Genomic DNA, 7842 nt, shown 5'->3' on the forward strand with positions numbered 1-7842 from the left:
GCACTGGGGGACCTGAGAAAATGCTTAGACCTCCTAGAGGAAATACTACACCTCGGTTTTAGTGAGGCTCACTGTAGAGCCCTTGTGGCATGCTTGTAGTGTGGAGTCTCTGGTCTTAGCCTGATGAAGAGAAGGAGGAGTGCTGGCTGGTGGACAGGGAGTAGTGAGAGGCAAAGAGAACCTTGTGTTGGATAGGATGTGGTGGATGTGCCTGCAGGACATCTGTGTGGAGCTGTTCAGATGGCGAAGAGCAAAATAGAATGCAGAGATCAGAAGGGAATTCAGGGTTGGGGAAAGCAGCTCTGGGCAGTGTGTATGAAGAGAAAAGGGGTAGCCAGTTGGTGAATGAAAACCTAATAATTCTCTACATACAGAAGAGAGGACAGGCTCGACACTAGACTCTGAATCATGATGACTTCACATCAGGAAGGAGAAGAGAGATTCCAAAATAGAGGCAGTGTAGCAGGTAGCAGGGCCCTGTGCTTTAGGATGGGTGATAAAGCTAAAGGATGAAGACACCCCTCGGTTGTGAGTGAGGATCTTTAGAAAATCTTGTTTGATCAGCAGCACAGTAAACATTAAGTAAAGAGAGGAAATGAATGGTGAGAATGATCTTTTCCCTTGCCATCTCATCCGATCTCTGTGAGAGAGAGGAGAGAGAGCATGTGTATGTGCATGTGTGTGTGTGTGTGTGTGTGTGTGTGTGTGTGTGTGTTCGAGCACACACATGTATGCATATGCCTGTGGAAGCCAGAGGCCTATTTTGAGTGTCAGACACTATATATTGACTCTTTTTGAGTCAGGATCTCTCATGGGCCTGAGTCTCTCCACATGGGGCTAGATTGACTGGCCAGCAAGCTCCCGGGATTCATCTGTTCCCACCTTCCTTGTTCTTTTTACCATTGAATCTGGGTATTGAAGTCAAGTCGTCATGCTTTCAGCTAAGCTAGCTCTCCAGCCCCCTTTCCCTGCCCATCAACAGCCTATCCACACAGATCCTAACATTGTTTTTTTCTGTTCCCACTCAGGTTTCCACATGTACTGAGCTTAGTTTCTGACAGCATGAACAGGCTTAAGGAAGGACGTACAGTCCCTGCCTGGTATCTTAGCTGGAGAAATACTGACTTAAGAACTCATGCTTGTAGATTTCTGAAACCACAGTGGCTTAAAATTAAGCACATCTGTGACATCAGAGGTGCCTCAGAGGTGGGTGGGAGGAAGTGCTATCTTCTGACTCACATGGTCAAAAAGGATGAGAGGTTCTGGCACTGTGTGACTACAGGCATGCCATTGGTGTTGATATCCAAGCCAGGACAGAGAGAGAGAGAGAGAGAGAGAGAGAGAGAGAGAGAGAGAGAGAGAGAGAGAGAGAGAGAGAGAGGGAGAGAGAGAGAGAGAGAGAGGCGCACCCAGGCAGAAGTCCCTGGATAGCTGCCCAGATGTGGCCTGAGGAGGTGGGACTCCAGCCAGGCCTGGAAGTGGTGTGCATTATGTCACTTTTACTACAGACTATTGGCTAGAATGGAAGCACATGGTCTGACAGCAGGAGAAGCTGAGGAATGCAGTGTAGCTGAGTTGGAGGAGGGAGGGAAAGACTGGGTAGTAGCCACAGCAGTTAAGTTAAGGCAGCATTGGGCCCTGCTCACTTTTCCCAGTCCCCTCATTCTGTAGTTTGATCCTCTTCCAAGGAGTGGGAGAGCATCACTGGTTTTTGTCTCATGTGCCAAACGTGTTCCTGTTTCCCTGTCAATTGGGGCTATTCTATCTCTTCAGGCATGCTGTTTTCTCAAACACCATTTGTACTATATCTTGCATAGAGTCTTTCTCTGGGCTACAGTGAGTTCCTTTCTTTTGTGATTTGAGTATACCAGACCCTGTCACAGCTTCCTCCTTTGATAATCACTGAATTGGTTATATGGACTTCTACATCTTTCTGGAGACATAAACTACAGACTCCTTCAGGGCAGCTTAAGTAATAGTTATCTTTGCTCACTCTGTAATTATGCTAACCATAGGTTCTACCCTCCCAAATCAGGATGTGTGGTCTAAGAAGTGTTAGTGTATGGACACTAGAATTAAATGGATAAAATGCTGTGTATCAGCCATCCTCAAGAAAGAGATATTGGAGAAATACAGAAATTTGATCATTATTATTGATCTGGAATGGAATTGTATGACTGTTATAATACATACTAAATAAGAAAAAGTAATTTATGGGGAATTTTAAAAAGAGTGTGTGTGTGTGTGTGTGTGTGTGTGTGTGTGTGTGTGTGTGTATCTCCACATGTGAGTGCAGGTGCCTGTGGTGGCCAGAAGAGGGCATCAGATCTCTTGGACCTGGAGTGATAGGTAGTTGGGCGTGATCTGACATGATTACTGGGGACTGAACTTGGATCCAGTATATGTTCTTAACTGCTGAGCCATCTCTTCTGTTCCAGAGGGATTTTTCAAACCACGACAGAGCTGGCTGGGCACTGGATTTTCCCAGCTCAATTCCTAACATCCCGAGATTTGATGGTCAAACTGAACGTCTAGACATGTTATTAAAAAAGGACAAGCATCCATTCAAACAGAAGCCCAGCAATTTACACTTGGCACCTTGGGCCAGTAAGTGGCCATTTCAGTTGCAGCGCTTCAGATTGTTTTTAGGTGAACGGTTTTATTTGGTGTCTGTTTTGGTTTGTTCAGCAACTGGAAGCCCATTTACAACTGAGGGCCTGGGACCTGTCTATAAATTATTGTGTCTACAAGTCAACCAGGGGCAACAGGCTTCAGGCCTATTTATTGCTTAAATTTGATCCTCAGTTTTGAGGTGGCCTCGATACAAGAACTGAACCACTTCAATAATAAAAATGTTTGTTCTTGTCTGTTTCCTTTATGGCTGAGATTTACTGGCCCTTGTGGGTTGAAGCAAGGGAGAAGGTAAAAAGATGAGTTGGAGTTGAGTACCAATGCCTGTGCTAGTGCCAGTGGGTGGGCTGTCTTGAGCTGGGTTCCCAGGGAACTGAGCTGTTATGTTAGGTTTGAGGTTGGGCTGATTAGCTGGTGGAACAGAAGAATTCCTCTCTGGGCTGAAAGACTGAGGGCTCCTCCATGAAAGAAATGTGTAGGTGGATCAGCCCTGTGGCCTGCTGGTGGGTCTTTCTTGATCATGTCACTAGGGAACAGCCCAGTGATGGTGCAATGGGTACTTAAAGACCTCTGTACCAAGTCCAATCTCTTGGTTTATCCTCTCCCCACGATTCTGCCCTATTGGCAGATGTTCCCATGACGTGCTTTTGTTTCCTTTTTCTGGAATATTCTGCTCTCTACAACCTGTGTGAGCTGGTTGGAAGCCAAAGCGTCCTTTAGCATTCTTTCTTCCTTTTTCCTTCTTTGTATGGTTATGACTAATTGGGAGCTTTAAGTTCTGGTTTGGTGGTTTTGGTCTGCAGCAACCAATTGGGCATTCTTTCCAGCCTGATCCTCTGCTGATTTGTCTGTTCTCAGCATCTTCCAGCCACTGGGCTCTGAGCTTGTCCATTGTCCCTTGGGCCTGCTTACCATGTGGGAAGCTATATAGCTCTCCAGTCAGACCTAGCACAGCTATGGGAGCTACCTGAGTTCAGTTGTTGAATGGGAAGACAGAAGCCCTGCTCAGTGGGATTGCTAGGGTACCAAGTGGGGCGGTGCTGGAAGAGTGAATTGCAGGGCCTGGTGTCCACAGATGTTCACTAGCTTGAGTTCAGAACCCAGATAAACTTCAGAATGATTGATGGAAACTACATGGCTTGCTCTGGGGGTGGGGGGGTTCAGGGATGCTGTTGGTTCTTTTCTGGTATCTTGGGTCAACTTTGTGGGCATGGGAGAGTTTCTGAGTCCTGATAAAAGCCCGGAAAAAGTCCCTAATGGGAACACAGCAGAGACCAGAAGAGACAAGCTCAGTTTCATATAAAGAACTTCTTGGAAGGGAGAAAAGTCCATAGACAAACTGGGCTGCTTGAGAAGCAGGAGAGCTGGCTTCAATGAGTTGCTCTGTAGAGGCCTAATGAAATTGGAAGATTTAGCATTTGCAGGAATTAATGTGGGCAGCCTTCAAGAGTTCCTGTGAGTGTGGTCTTGGTCACCTGACTCCTCCTGCAGATTAGCTAGAGATCTCAGTCATTACATGCACAGGAATATTTAAAATGCAAACTAATAAAGCAATGATTGCTTTTCCTGATGGAAATCATGGCCCTTCTTTTTGTTTAGGAGCACGGGTTGGGTGCAGGGTGGGGAGCGTGAGAAGACATGAGCTCTAGCTGCTCAGAGAAGGACAGCATCTATTGAGGGGTCTGAGGCTACTTGCCCCTGTTGTAAGAGGCTGTATGCAAACTTTCTGGCCTGGGAATTCTTTCTTTGGCCTCCAGAACAGTCTAGTTGAGTTCCTACTGAACAGTTCTCACCAGAAGAAAAAGTAGGATTTGCCCAGCAGGTGAGTTGGCTTGCCCAAGAGCAAAAACTAACTCACTCTTGTGATAGCCATAGTGTGGCATGGGGTTGGTACAAGGGAGCGGCTGTGTGGGCAGAAAGTAACAGCTAGAAGGCATCTGGAGGTACAGCACAGGGCACTCTCCTCCTCTGAAGGGCTATCAGGAAGTCCTTGTAGATTGTTCAGCATTTTAGGGTTCTCTTCCTCCCCCAGCATGACATGACCCAGAGATCCAGGGAGGGATGACAGCCTGAGGTCTTGGCAGTGAGAGTCACATGTCTCATCAAAGGACACTAAGGTACTGTGATTAAAATGTGGTTGGGGTCATGTTAGACTGTGGGGGCTGGTGGGAGTGGGAATTCCTCTTCCTTAATTTATCAAGGACAGCATTTGAGAGAGTTGAAAGAGAAGTCCAGAGCAAAGCTATTTTATCGTCAACAAATTCAGAGCTGTTGAGGTTACCTCAGGCTCCCAAAAGCCACCCTGAAAAAATGGCCTGCAGAACAAATTAAGCCAGAGAGGCAGGAAGGGATGGAGAGTATGAGAATTTTGCGGTTAAAAAACAAAACAAAACAAAACAAAACAAAACAAAACAAAACAAAACAAAACACACACCAATATAACCTAGAATCACAGTATACCATGGCGCCTTGGATTCCTCTGGGCTTGGTTTAGCTTTTGCCCGTCTAGCTGTGGGTAACTTTGAGTCAGTCACCAAACCTCTCGGAGCCTCCATTCCTCTAGCCATAGGTTGGTGCAATCGCTAGTGCCCAGGTGTGGCTGGCTATCAAGATAAACTCGGTTAACAGAAGGATAATGTCAAAATCAAAACCTACTTTTTCTCCCTCTGGCTCGCACAAGGCTCTGCTCTACTTTCTGTGAACTGGCCTCTTGTGTCTTCTGCATGGTGACCATCTGTCTCTGCAAACTGCTATTGTGGGCTTTCCTCAGGCTGATTCTGGGGTCTGTGGAGAGGCCTGTTTCCTAAGAAGGGCCAGCCACAGTTTCTGGAACTCGATCTCTCTCCTCCCACATATTGGGAGGCTCATGTTCAGCGGAAACTCCAAGCTTCCAGTCTTTCAAGCTCAAAGCTTTGGACTTACCCACACTGAACTGTCATTTGGATCCAACCCCGTGGCCAACCCTACAGACTTGTCTTCCATGCATGGTCATCCCCCCATCTCCATGGCACTACCTCACTCTGAGTTGCTTCCTCATTTCTGTAGAGACAGCTGGTAAAGCTGATGATTAGACTGAGTTAACTCCAGCCCCAGTAGGTGCTGGTTTTCCCCACATCAGAACCTCACCACTGTACTGCCCTCTGACTCAAAGTCCAAGTCCTCATTTTCTACCCTCCTTTCCTTGCCTGTCCTGCCCCAGCCACACTGTCTTTCATCCTTCTCCTTGAGCACACCAGCCTTGTTTTACCTCAGGGTCCCTGTGCTTCCGCATGTCCATAATTACAATCTTTTTAACCCAGTCAGACTTGACCTTCTATCCCTCTCCAGTCTTATCATCCTAAACTCTGAGGTCCAGGCTGACTATCCAATGTGAAATGGAGACCTGAAGTGGAAACTTAAGGGTTCTTTGGAAAGTTAGTTGTTTGGATGGTGTTTTGCTGGGGCAAATAGGTGAAAGAGAGTTTTTCCGAAGTGGACACAGGTGAAAGGATGTTTTGCTAAGGTAGACTCATGAAGGAACTCTTTACTGAAGCAGACGCAGGTGAAAGGATATTCTGCTAAAGCAAGCACAGGAAAGGACATGTGATGAAGGATCCTTCACTAATGACTCACTAATGACTCACATGTATTGGTGTGCCTTACATTCAGCTCCTTTTGTTGAGACTCCACAAAGAGAAACAGAAAAAAACAAAAACAAAAACAAACCCCAAAAAACAAAAAAACAAAACAAAAACAAAAACAAAAACAAAACAAAACAAAAACCTTTCTAGTGGTGTGCTGCAGTTTCTTGCCATTTCCAAAAACTTGGGCCAATTGGCAGAGTGATGTGAGCTGTGACAGGCTCATGTGCTAAGGACATATCATGGAGGACACATGATATTTGGAGCGCGTGTAAATAGGACTCATCTGACTGAAAGGGGGTTTGCCTGAGTGCTAGCTGTGCAATGCTTTTGGTCTTGCGTCTTTGCTGATCTTTGCTGATCTTTGCATCATTGAGAGGGGCACAGCAAAGAACCTCTCCTGGTGTTCCTGCTGGTCTGAATCCATTCTGCTGACTCATGCTGATTCAGCTGAGACATGGTTGTCTCTGCTAGGTAGTGCCACGGCTGCTGATTCCTGTTTCTATCTGCACTCTACCAAACTGGATTGTTGGTATATTTGTGAAGTGTTTGCAAGTGGATCAAGGTGCTAATGCTGACCTGAGAACTGAACTGCTAATTTCCTGACAATGCAGGTGGGATTTGCTCCAAAGAACCATTTCTAAACAGGTCCTCGTTCCCCATATCCTTTCTTTTCCACTGTCTCTGGTGTGGCTACAAGAGAAGTTAAAGCGTTTAAGAACCGTCATTAAAATACGTTTTGATGCTCTTTCTAAGCCGGCACTCTGTAAGGATGAAGCCATGTTCAGCTCGAGAGTGAAGCCCAATGTCGAGAAGCTGGAGGAATTCGAGACTGGCATCTCTCAGGTGCTGTTCGAGCTGGAGATGATCTCAGATCTGAAGGCACAGCTGTGGGAACTCAACATCACCACAGCAAAGGAAATCGAAGTCAAAGGGTGGTCGGAAAGTCATCATAACCAGTTTCTCAGCTGAAATCTTTCCAGAAAATCCAAGTCTGGCTAGTTCGTGAATTGGAGAAAAAGTTCAGTGGGAAGCATGTAGTCTTCATTGCTCAGAGGAGGATTCTGCTCAAGCCAACCCAGACAAGCTGTATGAAAAATAAGTAAAAGAGCCTTGGAAGCTGCACCCTGACAGCAGTGCAGGACTCTACCCTTGAGGACTTGGTCTTTCCGAGTGAAACTGGATGGCAGCCGGCTCATAAAAGTTCATTTAGACAAAGCACAGCAGAACAACGTGGAGCACAAGGTCGAAACTTTTTCTGGTGTGTACAGGAGGTTCACAGGCAAGGATGTTAACTTTGAATTCCTAGAGTTTCAGTTGTAAAGAAAATGACTGAATACAGTGTCATTTGTAGTAAAAAAAAAAATAGGTTTTGATAAAATTAAAGAAACCCTACCCTCTGTTGGCCTATCCAGTTCCATATTTTGTTTCACAGCCACCACTGTTATCTGATACTCTCATTCTGTACGTATTTGTCATGCATGCCTACCACGCCTACCTTAGCATGTAAATCCTTGAAGTTGAGAGTTTTTCTTCATTTGGTTCATAGGACATCGTTCTGTGTCTCCCTCTGGAGAGCGATACTTCTGTT

At 45.9% G+C, this 7842-nt stretch overlaps 1 pseudogene; it reads left to right on the top strand.

Annotated features, from left to right (window-relative positions):
• Nucleotides 1–7031: 7031 nt before the first annotated feature.
• On the top strand, nucleotides 7032–7594 carry Rps7-ps16 (ribosomal protein S7, pseudogene 16; annotated as a pseudogene).
• The last annotated feature ends 248 nt before the right edge of the window (nucleotides 7595–7842 follow it).

The sequence above is a fragment of the Rattus norvegicus genome, chromosome 17 (assembly GCF_036323735.1).
Source record: "Rattus norvegicus strain BN/NHsdMcwi chromosome 17, GRCr8, whole genome shotgun sequence".
Taxonomy (NCBI): domain Eukaryota; kingdom Metazoa; phylum Chordata; class Mammalia; order Rodentia; family Muridae; genus Rattus; species Rattus norvegicus.